This window comes from Pseudorca crassidens, chromosome 11, assembly GCF_039906515.1.
Source record: "Pseudorca crassidens isolate mPseCra1 chromosome 11, mPseCra1.hap1, whole genome shotgun sequence".
Lineage (NCBI taxonomy): Eukaryota > Metazoa > Chordata > Mammalia > Artiodactyla > Delphinidae > Pseudorca > Pseudorca crassidens.
In genome coordinates this window covers 77,860,550-77,877,333 of record NC_090306.1, presented here as the reverse complement: position 1 = coordinate 77,877,333, position 16,784 = coordinate 77,860,550, and the positions used below count along the sequence as shown (strand labels likewise).

Sequence of the window (16,784 nt, the reverse complement as noted above, 5' to 3'; positions counted from 1 at the left end):
TACTTTCTGTTTTCCACTTATGGCACTGAATTCCTCTTGCCCTTTCTTGATAAAGCATCATGTCCCTAGGTATATACTAAATGTTGAAAGAAAACATTCTTTTTTTTCTTTTCCCCCTTTGAGTATGTGAAAGATTGATGATGAAGACAATTCCTATCTTCTCTCATGCAGTTCTCTCTTTAGATCATTACTAATAATTTGGCAATCAAATGCACTTGAAAGATGTAGATGAAATAATCTTCATTCTTTTTATCAGTGGCAAAAGAATTTCTGATTTACAAGCGGATCAAGAAACAGACACACATTTCACTGAAATATATTAATAAATATATAAAAGACCTACAAGCATAAATGATAAACTGAGCATAAAGCAATATAAAATAAAAATATAAATATAAAAGGGCCCATATTCCTGAAGTCACTTAAGTCATTTCTCATCTTCCAATCAGGCTTCATTAAATCAATACAGATTGATGAGTGTTTATCTCTTGTAAATTTCCAGGAAGAAAGATGCCTCATTTAAGGAGTAATTATTACCTATATATGTACATATATGCATATATATATATATATCTTATGCTATTTTTAAAAATTCAAATTAAGTTTTAACTTGTAACCTTGCATTAAGCATTTGCTTCTGTTTGAATTCTGATAGGACAACCTCACTATAGTCTTATGATATCAGAATTGTTATCTTGTTTGTAGAAAGAAAAAAATGAGGCACAGACTTTCCTTCATTCCACAGATAATTAATTTTTTAAAAAGGGTTTCGCTTTTTAAAAAAATTTTAATACTAGGGTTCTTTGTTCAGCCCAAGTCATTTTTTTAAAAAGTCTAAACCATTTCTCTCAAAAGTATTATGAATGGAGGGAAATCCTCAGTTGGCATAATTTTTCTCTCTCACACCTTACCTTTCCCACCCCAAATTTTCTTTCATGTTTAAATAAAAACTGCTTAGAATCACACTCCATTGGTATACTGTGGTAGATACAGATTAAACTAGCCCCTTATTGTCAGTATTTCTGTATGCAAAAATCAGTTTGGTTTGAAATCTTTGTGCTTGGGTGTTTATTAGACTTGCTGACTAACACAGATGCATCTGGTGAATTTCCTCAGCTTCGAAAGGACTTGAGAAACAAACCCAGAAACCCTTTGAAAGACAAGCCCACTAGATCCCAAGGCAGTTGTTTGATATCCATGGTCAGCTTAGTTTGGCTGATTTCCAGAGGCTGGAATGTGAAATGTTCCCTGATAGTTTCATCAAGCCCTTCTTATAAATGACCTGTGTCATATCTTTAATTAGACTCGTCATCCTTCATACCCCTTCCTTTTTTCCCCACCTGGACCCGACCCCAACTTTTCTCTCTTTTCTTCCAACCTAATGTTAACACCGTGGGAGCTGAAACAGCATAATATTATCAAACCCATTTTCCTTTGACTGATAAGCAGAACCTTACTTCTACGTCTTTTAATGCTTAATTTCCAATCAGGCCTTTCCTCTAATCTCTCCTATGCTTCAGTTTCTCCTTCAGTGCAAAAGGAGTTTTCCTTAATGCATTCAACAGATGCTCCTTCCCAATGCCATCTTTTCAGAGCACTGAAAAGTGCCCTATTGTGGAGCCTAGCGGATATGCTTGAATATACAAACACAGCAATACTTCTTTTCTTTATTGACTTGCACTGAAATCTGTGCCTCTACTAAATAAAACACTTCGCTATCCCAGTATCAGGCCGCCCATGTGCTGAGACATTTGTGTCTCCTTTAAATGCATCAAAACTTCCCAGGTTTGCCTCCAACAATATTTTAACAGATAACACACTGCCAAAACCCGATCAAATGCTTTCCAAATCTTCTCGACAGCATTATTGATGACAGATGCTTAGCCTCCACATTTCACCAAACCGTGGGACAGTATTAGAAATAAGATTGCCTCTATATGATTATGTAGGAAGACAGCATATGTAATTCCTGCTCAACTCTTGACCCCTGCAAGAACATAAACATTTAGAAGAGTTCCAAAGTACTAGAATAACTATAATTGCACATGGTTTTACGTGAACTGTTTACTTACGGATCCCCTTAGCTGAAGGGGAATTATTTATTTGCTTTTCTTTTCATAGGAATCATGTGTCATTCTACTATATTTATAATGCCCATTTTCAGAGCTTACCAAAGAAAGGCAGCTAATTTTTCATGAGTGAAAAAGCTCTGAAAATAGATGTACTCAGGGCTTGAAAATGCAATTTCTCAGAAGTCTGTTGTTGTTTCCAGTTAGGAATTTTTAAACTAGAAATAAAATCATATATTGTTTTTTCTAATTACTGTTTGGTTCTCTGTGATGTTAATCCTTGATCTGTAAATATCAAAAAGGTCATTAATATTGCACAAGATGTGTTACTAATGTAGCTGCTTATGTAAAAATTTTAAAATTTGTAGGTAGTTATAATTTAAATAAGTCTTTTGGGCACCAAAATATGCTATCATAATAAATAGCTCATCTTGGATGTGTGGAATGGTGGTCATGTTCCCAGCTTCTTAAATACTCCCAACTATCACCTTCCTAGATTATAAACTCCCTGAAGATGGGGATTATGTCTGTCCTGTTCACTTTTGTATACCCATTGAGAAGCATAGAATCTGCTGCCATAATTGCTACTCAATAAATATGATGACTATCCAGATGACTAGATGGATAAACGGATGGATGGATGTATCTAGCTAAAGCATATTACAACTTTCGTCTTTTTTTTTTTTTTTAAAGAATTACACAGTGAGAGTTAGTATACATTATGGGTAAAAGCCTGGCTTTAGCTCTGGTTATACTTAACAGCTTTATAAAGTGGAAGGTTCTTAAAATCTAGTGCAGTTTCCCCATCTTTAAAATGGAAGTAGTAATACTTTCTACAACATAAGACTATAGAGACAGTATTGTGATGGTGCTAAGCACATTGGTTCTGGGTATAGATTTTCTGTATTTGAATCTATGTCCTACATGTAATAGCTATGTGTCTTTGCTCAAGGTTTTTATGAGAATTTGGTAAGTTGATACTTACAAAGCTCCAGCACCTAGGGCTTAGTAAACACTTAAAATAAATGTTATTTTCATTGTATGATACTATTTTTTTCTTTCTTGAACCAAATAAGGGTTTTTTGTTTCTTTGTTTCTCACTGTGACTAGTTTAAAAGAAAAAAATTCAGTAATTGTAATTTAAGAGCTGTAAATATGAATTCATCAGTCAAGTTGCAAATGTGAAATAAAAGGGCTTTAGGGCTAGGAGTGGTGATGGAAAAATAACCCTTCAATGTAATAGGGCTTTACAGAAAAAGATTAACTTGTTTTTGCTATCCATCTATTCACCTACTTCATTTATTCATTCAATCAATTATTTATTCAACAAATGTATTGAGCCTTGGCTCTATGGAAGGCACTACTCTAAGTGTAGTAAATATAGTTAGCAAATAAACAGAAATCACAGCCTTCGACAGTGCTTAGGAACATGTATGTGTTGTGAGGTGTGTGTGTGTGTGTGTGTGTGTGTAGAAAACAATAGTAGGCAAAATAAGTAAATACATATTTTGTCTAGTGCTAAAGTAGGCTAAATTCATGTAGGTAATTCATGTTAAGGAGAAAATAGCTGAGAAAGAGAGAATTTTGGCAGCATAATTCTCCCAGAGTAGACAGGGGAATCTTCATTTACATCGTGGATTTAGAATAAAGATCTAACAGAGGTGAGGGAGTGAATCATGCTGGTGTCTTTGGAAAAGACAGCCAGGCAGACTGAGAAGCAGTGGGAAAGACCCTGAAGAGGAAGCCTAGCTAGTACATTCCAGAAACATCAGGGAGGCTGGACTTTTTGCAATCAAGTTCCATAAGGAAGAGAGTAGTAGGAGATGAAGTCAGAGAGGTAGGTGGGAGTGGGCTGGACTGTGTAGGGCCTTGTCTGTCAAAGGAATAATTTGAAATTTCACTTGTGAATTTGAAGGTTTTTAGCAGGAGGATGAAATTATCTGATCAGCACTTTAACAGGATTATTTTAATTACTGTCTTGAGAATATACAGTAGGGAAGGTAAGGGTGGAAACAGAGTCAGGAGACTTCCAAAAATCATAGTAGGAGATGATGTGCTTTTGGACCAGGATGTTATAATACGAAGATTGTACAAAGTGGACAAATTCAGAAGCTAGTTTGACGCTAAAGCCAAGAAGACTTATTGACAAATTAGATGTGAGAAAGGAAAGGACAGAGAGCCATTTTTTAAAGATCTGGAGCTACTGGAAAGATAAAGTTACCATTAACTATTTGGAAAAGCTGAAGGAGGGAAATGAAAAAATATATATATGTGGTATTTAAGCATAAATGGTTTTTACTGTACATATTGTTCTCCCACATAATTTTTCACTTGAAAATATGTCTCAGAGAGTTCCATATGATATATAGAATTCCTTTAATTGTTGCATGATATTTTATATGATACCCTCTTGATGAAACTTAGAGCATTCTCAGTTTTATTGCTGTTATCAACAGCTATGTAACCAACATCCTGGGCATGCCTCTTTGTGCATATAGGTGAGTGGTACTCTAGAGTCAATGTTTATAATCAAATATATGCACAATGAAAGTTTAACTGATACGTCACACTTTCCTCTAGGAAAATGGTTCCAGTTTATACTTTCACTAATAGAGTAAAAGAATAAAATTAAAGGTTTTTTTTTTTTTATTAAGGTAGAAAGAATTTGCAAAAGATAACTTCCTAGTGTTCTTTGCACATAAATAAAACACTGGCAATATGTTATGGACGGATTAAAAATTACTGATTTTTCCTAACATACTTCCACATAGTAAAGACATATCCATGGGGAAGCTTGGCAAAGTTCCTGCTGTGATGAAGATAACACTCTAGGGGGTATAAATTTTGTGGACTCAGGGTTTTGTTTGGATTATCTAATATATTAAAGAGAATTTTATTTCTCTCATATTCTCTAATTGCCATGTTCTCTTTGAGAAATTGAAAATGTATACCTAAAAGTCTAAAAACTTTTTGCATTAAAAAACCAAATAACTAAAATGCAATAATTAATTACAAATCAGGAAAATATTTTTCAATTTATAAAACAAATATTAAAATTCCTTATAAAATTTCTTTAAAATGAGGGAAAAGATGCCTAATAATGGACAACTCAATAAAAATAATGCAAATAGCCCCAAAACATATGAGATGCTTAAACTCTCACAATGACAGATTTACAAATGAAAACCATAGTGAGATAACATTTTTCATTCACCAGCATGCCAAACATCAAGGACTTACACCATTAACTTTTGGCAAGACTCTGGGGAAACAGGCACTTTCATTTACTGCTGGTGGGTATGCAAAATGCCATTGTAAGGGAGTTTGGAAATATCCAGCAAAATATATGTCTTTATTCATTTTTTTTGAATTTTATTTTATTTTTTTATACAGCAGGTTATTAGTTACTTATTTTATACATATTAGTGTATATATGTCAATCCTAATCTCCCAATTCATTCCCCACCGGCCACCGCCTTACCCCCTTGGTGTCTATATGCTTGTTCTCTACATCTGTGTCTCTATTTCTGCCTTGCAAACTAGATCATTTGTACCATTTTTCTAGATTCCACATATATGCATTAATATACGATATTTGTTTTTCTCTTTCTGACTACTTCACTCTGTATGATAGTCTCTAGGTCCATCCTAGAGACTCTACAAATGACCCAATTTCGTTCCTTTTTATGGCTGAGTAATATTCCATTGTATATACGTACCACATCTTCTTTATCCATTCGTCTGTTGATGGGCATTTAGATTGCTTCCATGACCTAGCTATTGTAAATAGTGCTGCAATGAACGTTGGCGTGCATGTGTATTTTTGAATAATGGTTTTCTCTGGGTATATTGCCCAGTAGTGGCATTGTTGGGTCATATACTAATTCTATTTTTAGTTTTGTAAGGAACCTCCATACTGTTCTCCATAGTGGCTGTATCAATTTACATTCCCACCAACAGTGCAAGAGGGTTCCCTTTTCTCCACACCCTCTCCAGCATTTATTGTCTGTAGATTTTTTGATGATGGCCGTTCTGATTGGTGTGACGTGATACCTCATTGTAGTTTTGATTTGCATTTCTCTAATGATTAGTGATGTTGAGTAGCTTTACATGTGCCATCTGTATGTCTTCTTTGGAGAAATCCCTATTCAGGTCTTTGCCCATTTCTGGATTGGGTTGTTTGTTTTTTAATATTGAGCTGCATGAGCTGTTTATATATTTTGGAGATTAATCCTTTGTCCATTGATTCATTTGCAAATATTTTCTCCCATTCTGAGGGTTGACTTTTTGTCTTGTTTATAGTTTCCTTTGCTGTGCTTTTAAGTTTCATTAGGTCTCCTTTGTTTACTTTTGCTTTTATTTCCTTCACTCTAGGAGGTGGGTCAAAAAAGATCTTGCTATGATTTATGTCAAAGAGTGTTCTTCCTAGGTTTTTCTCTAAGGGTTTTATAGTGTTGGTCTTACATTCAGGTCTTTAATCCATTTTGAGTTTATTTTTGTGTATGGTGTTAGGGAGTGTTCTAATTTCAATCTTTTACATGTAGCTGTCCAGTTTTCAGCACTATTTATTGAAGAGACTGTCTTTTCTCCATTGTATATCCTTGCCTCCTTTGTCATAGATTAGTTGACCATAAGTGCGTGGGTTTATCTCTGGGCTTTCTATCCTGTTCCATTGATCTATGTTTCTGTTTTTGTGCCAGTACCATATTGTCTTGATTACTGAAGCTTTGTAGTATAGTCTGAAGTCAGGGGGTCTGATTCCACCAGCTCAGTGGTGGATTGCTTTGGATATTCAGGGTCTTTTGTGTCTCCATAAATTTTAAGATTTTTTGTTCTAGTTCTGTAAAAAATGCCATTGGTGATTTGATAGGGATTGCATTGAATCTGTAGATTGCTTTGGGTAGTATATTCATTTTCACAATACTGATTCTTCCAATCCAAGAACATGGACTATCTCTCCATCTGTTTGTGTCATCATTGAGTTCTTTCATAAGTGTCTTATGGTTTTCTGAGTACAGGTCTTTTACCTCCTTAGGTAGGTTTATTCCTAGGTATTTTATTCTTTTTGTTGCAGTGGTGAATGAGATTGTTTCCTTAATTTCTCTTTCTGATCTTTTGTTGTTCGTGTATAGGAATGCAAGATATTTCTGTGCATTAATTTTGTATCCTGCAACGTTAGCAGATTCACTGATTAGCTCTAGTAGTTCTCTGGTAGCATCCTTAGGATTATCTATGTATAGTATCATGTCATCTGCAAATAGTGACGGTTTTACTTCTTTTCCAATTTGTATTCCTTTCATTTCTTTTTCTTCTCTGATTGATGTGACTAGGGCTTCCAAAGCTACGTTGAATAATAGTGGTGAGAGTGGACATCCCTGTCTTGTTCCTGATCTTAGAGGAAATGCTTTCAGTTTTTCACCATTGAGAATGATGTTTGCTGTGGTTTTGTTGTATATGGCCTTTATTATGTTGAGGTAGGTTCCCTCTATGCCCACTTTCTGGAGAGTTTTTATCATAAATCAGTGTTGAATTTTGTCAAAACCTTTTTCTGCATCTATTGAGATTATCATATGGTTTTTATTCTTCAATTTGTTAATATGGTGTATCACATTGATTGATTTCCATATGTTGAAGAATCCTTGCATCCCTGGGGTAAATCCCACTTGATCATGGTGTATGATCCTTTTAATGTGTTGCTGGATTCTGTTTGCTAGTATTTTGTTGAGGATTTTTACATCTATATTTATCAGTGATATTGGTCTGTAATTTTCTTTTGTTGTAATATCTTTGTCTGATTTTGGCATCAGGGTGATGGTAGCCTCATAAAATGAGTTTGGGAGTTTTCCTTCCTCTGCAATTCTTTGGAAGAGTTTGAGAAGGATGGGTGTTGGCTCTTCTCTAAACGTTTGATAGAATTCACCTGTGAAGTCATCTGGTCCTGTACTTATGTTTGTTGGAAGATTTTTAATCACAGTTTCAATTTCGTTACCTGTGATTGGTCTGTTCATATTTTCTATTTCTTCCTGGTTCAGTCTTGGAAGGTTATACCTTTCTAAGAATTTGTCCATTTCTTCCAGGTTGTCCATTTTATTGGCATAGAGTTGATTGCAGTAGTCTCTTATGATGTTTTGTATTCCTCCCTTTTCATTTCTAATTTTCCTGATTTGAGTCCTCTCCCTTTTCTTCTTGATGAGTCTGGCTAAAGATTTATCAATCTTGTTTATCTTCTCAAAGAACCAGCTTTTAGTTTTATTGATTTTCGCTGTTGTTTTCTTTGTTTCTACTTCATTTATTTCTGCTCTGATCTTTATGATTTCTTTCCTTCTACTAACTTTGGGTTTTGTTTGTTCTTCTTTCTCTTGTTCCTTTAGGTGTAAGGTTAGATTGTTTATTTGAGATTTTTCTTGTTTGTATTGCTATAAACTTCCCTCTTAGAACTGCTTTTGCTGCATCCCATAGGTTTTGGATTTTCGTGTTTCATTGTCATTTGTCTCTAGGTATTTTTTGATTTCCTCTTTGATTTCTTCAGTGATCTCTTTGTTATTTAGTAATGTATTGCTTAGCCTCCATGTGTTTGTGTTTTTTACATTTTTTCCCTGTAATTGATTTCTAATCTCATAGCATTGTGGTTAGAAAAAAGGCTTGATATGATTTCAATTTTCTTAAATTTACCAAGGCTTGATTTGTGACCCAAGATGTGATCTATCCTGGAGAATGTTCCACATGCACTTGAGAAGAAAATGTAGTCTGCTGTTTTCGGATGGAATGTCCTATAAATATCAATTAAATCTATCTGTTCTATTGTGTCATTTAAAGCTTGTGTTTCCTTATTAATTTTCTGTCTGGATGATCTATCCATTGGTGTAAGTGAGGTGTTAAAAGTCCCCCACTATTATTGTGTTACTGTCGATTTCCTCTTTTATAGCTTTTAGCAGTTGCCTTATGTATTGAGGTGCTCCTATGTTGGGTGCATATATATTTATAATTGTTATATATTCTTCTTGGATTGAACCCTTGATGATTATGTAATGTCCTTCCTTGTCTCTTGGAACATTCTTTATTTTAAAGTCTATTTTATCTGATATGAGTATTGCTACTCTAGCTTTCTTTTGATTTCCATTTGCATGGAATATCTTTTTCTATCCCCTCACTTTCAGTCTGTATGTGTTCTAGGTCTGAAGTGGGTCTCCTGTAGGCAGCATATATATGGATCTTGGTTTTGCATCCATTCAGTGAGCCTGTGTCTTTTGGTTGGAGCATTTATTCCATTCACATTTAAGGTAATTATCGATATGTATGCTCCTATTACCATTTTCTTAATTGTTTTGGGTTTGTTTTTGTAGGTCCCTTTCTTCTCTTGTGTTTCCCACTTAGAGAAGTTCCTTTAGCATTTGTTGTAGAGCTGGTTTGGTGGTGCTGAGTTCTCTTAGCTTTTGCTTGTCTGTAAAGCTTTTGATTTCTCCATCAAATCTGAATGAGATTCTTGCCAGGTACAGTAATCTTGGTTGTAGGTTCTTCCCTTTCATCAATTTAAATATATTGTGCCACTCCCTTCTGGATTGTAGAGTTTCTGCTGAGAAATCAGCTGTTAACCTTATGGGAGTTCCCTTGTATGTTACTTGTCATTATTCCCTTGTTGCTTTTAATAATTTTTCTTTGCCTTTAATTTCTTTCAATTTGATTACTATGTGTCTTGGCATGTTTCTCCTTTGGTTTATCCTGCCTGGGACTCTCTTTGATTCCTGGACTTAGGTGGCTATTTCCTTTCCCATGTTAGGGAAGTTTTTGACTATAATCTCTTCAAATGTTTTCTTGGGTCCTTTCTCTCTCTCTTCTCCTTCTGGGACCCCTATAATGCGAATGTTGGTGTATTTAATGTTGTCTCAGAGGTTTCTTAAGCTGTCTTCATTTCTTTTCATTCATTTTTCTTTATTCTGTTCTGTGGCAGTGAATTCCACCATTCTGTCTTCCAGGTCACTTATCCGTTCTTCTCCCTCAGTTATTCTGCTATTGATTCCTCCTAGTGTATTTTTCATTTCAGTTATTGTATTGTTCATCTCTGTTTGTTTGTTCTTTCATTCTTCTAGGTGATTGTTTTTTAATTCTTCTAGGTCTTTGTTAAACATTTCTAACATCTTCTTGATCTTTGCTTCCATTCTTTTTCTGAGGTCCTGGATCATCTTCACTATGATTATTCTGAATTATTTTTCTGGAAGTTTGCCTATCGCTACTTCATTTAGTTGTTTTCCTGGGGTTTTACCTTGTTCCTTCATCTGGTACATAGTCCTCTGCCTTTTCATTTTGTCTGTCTTTCTGTGAATGTGGTTTTCCTTCCACAGGATTCAGGATTGTAGTTCTTTAAATTTACAATTAAATAGACTTTTCTTCCCCTAAAGTTATAAAGGAATTTATTTATGTTTTAGTCTAGTACTTCTATGGTTTTACTTCTGATATTGCATTTTTAAACATTTAGAGAGTATTCTGGTGTTTGAGGTATGGTTTGATTAGAGGTATAGATCCAATATTGTCTTTTTTCTAGCTGGCTGCCCAATTGCCTCAATACCATGCACTTACATATTTCTATTTGCAGATGCTACCTTTATCATATGCTAAATTTTCATACATATTTGGATCTATTGGTAGACTTTATATTCTGTTTTGTTGATCTTTCTATTAGTAAATCTACTGTTTTATTATATAAATTTGTAATATGATTTAATACTTGGTAGGGTTAGTACCAATAATATCTCTACCATTTTTTCATAACTTTCCAAAATATTTTTACTTTTTAATTTGTCCTATGCATTTTTGAATCACTTTTCTTAGTCCCCAAACAAAACAAACTACAACAATCAGCAAACAACATACCTTTCCCCCCCCAAAAAATCCTAGAACAGGAAGAACATGGCTTATTTTTCCCTTGATGAAGTATATTTTTGTGTCTTTCAGAACTGATTTAAAATTTTCCTTGCAAAGGATTTGAATATTTCCTATTAAGTACTTCAAACAGTTATTAATGCTTCAAAATCACTGAAACTTAGTGGTATAAGACAACCATTTTGTTATGCTCATAGATTCTATGGATCAGGAATTCGGAAAAAAAAGAATGGTGACAGCTTGCTCCATTTTGCATGACATCAACTGAAAAGAAACAAAGGCTGAGGTATCTCAATTGCTAGAGACAGGAATCATCTGGAGGCATCTTCATTCACAAATCTAGCAGTTGAGTCTGACTGTTGTCAGGAATCTCAGCTGGGGCTGTCACCTGGAAACCTATATATGGCTTCCCTATGTCGTCTGGGCTGACTCATGGCATGGTGGCCTTGGACATCTTACATGGTGCTCAGGGATCCAAGGGCAAGTGTCTCAAGGGAACCAGACGGAAACTGTATCACCTTTGATAATCTATCTTTAGAAGTCATATAGTATCACTTCTACCACAGTCACAAGCCCATCTAGTTTCAGGCAGAGGGACATGGACCCTACCTCTTTTGATAAGAGGAGTGTCTAAGTCGTATTTTAAGAATATGTGGGATGAAAGATATTGCTGAGGTCATTTTTTGAAAATACAATGAGCCAGAGGATTTTTCCTTAACATTTTTTTCTGTTGCCTTTATAGATTGGGCCTTTTCTTTCATTTTATACCCTAACTGGGTGTTTATTATTTAATAAATGTTCCTGATTTCTGTATATGATTTCTATATCCTACAACCTTATTGAATTCTGTCGCTTTCTTTTTTGTGTGCTTGATTCTTTAGGGTAATTAGTTATAAAATCAGATAATCATCAAAAACAGTTTTATCACTTCTGTTCCAATTTTTGAGATTTTTTTACTCTAAACTTTTACTCTTGCAAATTGTGTTGGCTTTGAGCTAGTATAATGTTAAATGTAATGTTGACTGTGGATATCCTTGCCTTTTTCCTGACTGTAGAAGAAATGTCTCTTTGTTTCCATTAATTAAAAATGCTACAATTGAAAAGACCATATTTTCTCCACAGTCTCCTCCTTTTTTAAAGTTGTGCTATGGTGTTTGATATACAGGTAATCATTACTTCACATTTCCATTTTGAATCACAATCTTAACTATTATAAAGTGTCTCTTTCTTTCTTCCTCCCTCCCTTCCTTCCTTCCTTCTTCCCTCCCTCTTTTCTTTCTCTTTCTTTCTTTCTCTCTTTCTTCACTTTTTGGTCTTATTTCTACCTTATCTGATATTAAGATCACCAACCCTGATTTTCTTTTATGGCTTATACTTTCTTTCCTTAAACACCTTGTAGGTGTTCCTCCACTGTCTTCTGGCATTAAAAGATACAGTTTGAAAAGTCTGATACTGTCTTAGCCTGTTTGGGCTGCTATAAAAAAAAATCAGAGACTGGAGTAGTCTGTAAATGACAGAAATTTATTTCTCACAGTTCTGAAGACTGGAAATCTAAGATCAGGTTTCCAGCATGGTTGGGTGAGGGCCCTCTACTGGATTGCAGACTTCCTTGTTGTATCCTCACATGAAGAAGAGACTAGAAATCTCTCTAGAGCTGCTTTTATAAGGTCATTAATTCCATCTGTGAGGGCTCTGCCCTCATGACCTAATCACCGCAAAGGTCCCACCTCCTAATATGATACTATACTGGACGTTAGGATTTAACATATGAGTTTTCAGGGAGACAAAAACATTTAGCCCATAGCAGATACTAATCTTATTTTTTTTTCCTTTATAAGAGGGTTGACGTTTTTGTCTATCCAATGAAATTTTCTTTGCCTTTAAAGCCCAATACATTTATTAGGCTATGTCCTGGGGCCAGTTTTTCTTGGTACACAGGTTCAATATATAGATTCACATATTTTAGTTCAAACAATTTTTTAAAATATGTTTTAAAGTATTAATTCTCTCTCATTGTTTTTCTTCCTTGGAAGCTTCAGCTATGCACATTCCTTTACCTGTCTTCTATATCCATCATTTAAGATTTATTTGTTTCCATTTCATTTGTTTGTTTTCCTTACCTCTATTTGTCAGACCCTTTACTAAACTTTCCATGTCACCATTTTCTTTCATTTTTGAAATAACTTTGTCCTTTTCTTTTCCTGAGTTCTGTCAATTTCTTTTTTCCTTTTCTGGTTTTCTAGCCATTACCTCTTATAGTCTGACTGTTATTCCAGGACTCTTGTACTTCTGCTTTGTAATCTTTCCTTATAGGTGCAAATAATAGGTGCAAAAAATTCTTATTGGAATATTGGATTATAATTATTTGCTATATAGTACAGAAGTATTTTAGTGAATGTTGCTTTGTATTGGAAATTTTCTGTATAATTTTTCATGTTTTTTCTTACACTATTTTCCTATTTTTTGGTTTTTTGGTTGTCATATATAGATTAGAGCAAAATGTTCCTGGATGTGAGCATGGAATGGAATGGGGTGAGAGCAGGAATAGTTTCCCTGATTCACAACTCCCACTAGAATGGTATGGACACTGGTATAATATGGAAACTGATCAGTAAGAACAGATATTTCAGGGGGAATTCCCTGGAGGTCCAGTGGTTAGGACACAGCACTTTCACTGCTGTGGGACCGGGTTCAATCCCTGGTCGAGGAACTAAGATCAAAGAAAAAAAAAAAAAGCTATCTCAGCCAACCATTTCAGTTTTTAAAATAAAAAAAAAGTGTTCAGCAGTGAGTTTATATTGAAAATCAGCCCTGGGCTCAAAAATCTTTCCTTACAGTGTGCTACTTCTATGTCGGCATCCTTCCTTTGCCACTTGGAATCTAAGTTGGCTCTGGAGGGCTTCTTCCTCCAGCCCTGTATCTCCTCAGCTTATTCTCTCAGCTGCTGTTACTGAGGGACAGTAATCCACTCACTTTTAGAAAGTAGATTATTACTGATGTTTTCTAAATACACTCTCCTCTGCACTCATCTCTGGCCAATTTCAAGTCTTGCTTCTGTCCCCAGCGCTCATGTCCAAATGTCTTTCAATGCTGTGTTCAGAGCACTTGCGTACAGTTTGGGACCCTCACCTCTTGGAGAGTAGATACGTATTTTGCTGTTGGTTTCTGGGATGGGCCTCTGCAGTGTCAGCACTCTCCAATTGTCCCAACTACTGCATCATGGCTGCCCTGGGGGCTTCCTGCCTGGCTCCGCTGGTCTCAGTTGCTTTTGGCAGCATGCACACATAATTTGAAATTTATGGGCTTTCTCTATCTCCTATTTTTAAGTGAAACTGGAGCTTGTGATTTTTTTGTTCTTTTTCTTTTCATTGTCTTGTTGCTCTATTTCCAAGAGAAGCAGAAAGATTCAGAATTGGGCTGCCACCATGCTCTTCCAGAATCATAATTAATATAATTATTTTTGTCATAGTGAAGATATGAAGGATATTCTCACTTAAGTCAGGTAAAGAATGGACTTTTCATGTGGAAATATGAGATTCTCTAAAAGACGGATCCCTGGGCAAAATATATTCCCCACTGGTGACTTTTCAAGATGTGCTCTGGACATAATTGAGAGAGCGCAGCTCGATAAACTTATTAGGTAAGCAAATCTATGCAGAGAGTCTGTCACACCCTGAGAAATAAAACTGGGTAGAGGAAAAAGATTCAGATTTACATGTTACAAAAATGCTGTTCTTTATTTTAATCGACAGAATTGAATTAGACTCCAGCATCAGCATGCATTTCCCATTGTTTTCTTTTTATATTAACTACAGGAGACTCATTAGAATTTCATGGATGTAATTGTTTCTGGGTTACATCCTCAATTAATGACTATAATTGAAAGATTGGATAGGATTTGGATAACGTGACTGTAATTTAAGTGTAAGACAGACGTCTGGGCCTCTATTTACAATGCATTTGTTATTTCTTTTCTTCTACTGTGGAGGAGTATTTACGAGAGGCAGAAATAAATGCATTTCAAACAGCAATGTCTCAATCAAAACAATGTGCATATTGTGTGCTGGGTACTGTCTTCTCGGGCTGTTTTGTGACTCTGCAGGCCTTAGCAGGATGCATATGCATAAAAAGAGCTTGTGCTCAGATCTTCTGGGAGGACTTGGGGGAGGAGAACAAGCTTCAACAAAGGGGAGGTGGAAGAGAAGGCTATCTCTGTCCTTCTTTATGTTCTGTTACAACACTGTTCAAAACCCAGCATCTCAGCCTGCACTTGCCAAGGATTCCTTAATCAGTTTTAGATTATGTCATGGGGAAAGAAAAAAGGACCACCTCCAAGCTCTTAATTATGGCTCTTCTCTGCTTTCCTCTCCTTATATTTCCCCCCAGAAGTAGATATTAACCTTATTAGCTTTTTTGAGCAGTGCATCACTGATTATCTATACACAAGCTTTGAGGCAGCTGCGAGGGGCAGCTGAACAATTACCCAGGGTTAGCCAGATTTGCTCCAGACTCTGGAAACACAGAAGTCTATAGACCAAAGCTCTTGGGTTCAAGGATGTCTGCTATTTCTTCATCCAAAGTCAAATGTGGACTGTGTAGCTCATTATGTGTCTTTCTCAATACTAATGACCTTTCTTTCTCTTGTGGGTCTTATGATCTGGATGAAAGGGCAAAGACAGTATCAGGATTGAAGATGTGATGGATGAGCTGGAGAGGCCAAGATGTGTGGCTGGACTAAACCACCATGGAAAGAAAAGAGAAAGTGGGACAATGAATAGTAGGAATAGAGAGTTAGGAAACAGAGAGGATGGGAAGGGAGGGGCCCCTGATTCAGAGATGATTTATCAACAATGATAATAACTCGACACCTATGGTACCTCTTGTTGTGGCTCTCATGCTAATTTTGTGAGCCGAGGAGTATTTCCTAATATGTCATCTCTGCTTCAGAAACACAAAGGTGGGTGCTTGCTAGAATGCAGATTATCAGACCCTACCACAGTCCTATAGGAATCAGAATTTCTGGGTATGGTTCCAGGATACTTCATCTTTCCAAGATCCTAGGTGATTCTGATAGATGTTGGAGTTGAGAGCAACTGGGGAGGAGGCAGTGGAAAGCAGAAGGAATGACATGATGGTGATGGGCCAGAGAAGGTGGCTGGGAAGGTATGGACTGAGAGCAGACTCAACAGGCACATATTCAGTTCTTACAGAAGGGGGGCTGGTAATCAAAGGAGTTCAGTGTCTTCCTATAAGTTATGTATAAGTTATGTATCTGATAAGTGGCAGAGCCATAAGTCCAAGGCTCTTTCTTTGTACCAAACCTAAGTCAATACGGTTAGGAAAGTGTTAGAATTTGGATGGCAGGTTACGGGAAGAAGGCAACACGCCTTGGATCCAGGTCTCAAATTTATCTGTTGAGATAGGGACAATTTCAGGAAAATAGTGTGGAGGCAAAATATGTTCTATTTTTTTTGACCTCATATTCTAAACTCTTTTTTTTTTGCATATTTCATGAATATTTGGGGGCATGGTTGCATATTAGATGTAAAGTTACACACTCAACTTATTCTTTTGTTAAATTGATGGCTTTTAAAATTTAGCATGGTTCTAGCTCATAATATTGTAAAACCAACATTTGATATATTAATTAAGGTGTTTTAGTACATATTAGCAAATACCCAACTAATAACTTCTTTAAAACTCTATCTGTATAGTATTTAAAATCACCTTGCCAGCAGTACTACACAGAACTTTGGAAGTAATGAATTTATCAATTTTATCTTCTGCTCCAGGCAGATGCCTCTTTCCATTGCCTTCCTGAGTCTTGCTGTCTTGCAT

General features: G+C 35.7%; 1 pseudogene; it reads right to left on the bottom strand.

Annotated features, from left to right (window-relative positions):
• Positions 1-16,784, bottom strand: part of LOC137202933 (zinc finger CCCH domain-containing protein 15 pseudogene) — a 31,416-nt pseudogene extending 14,632 nt beyond the window's left edge.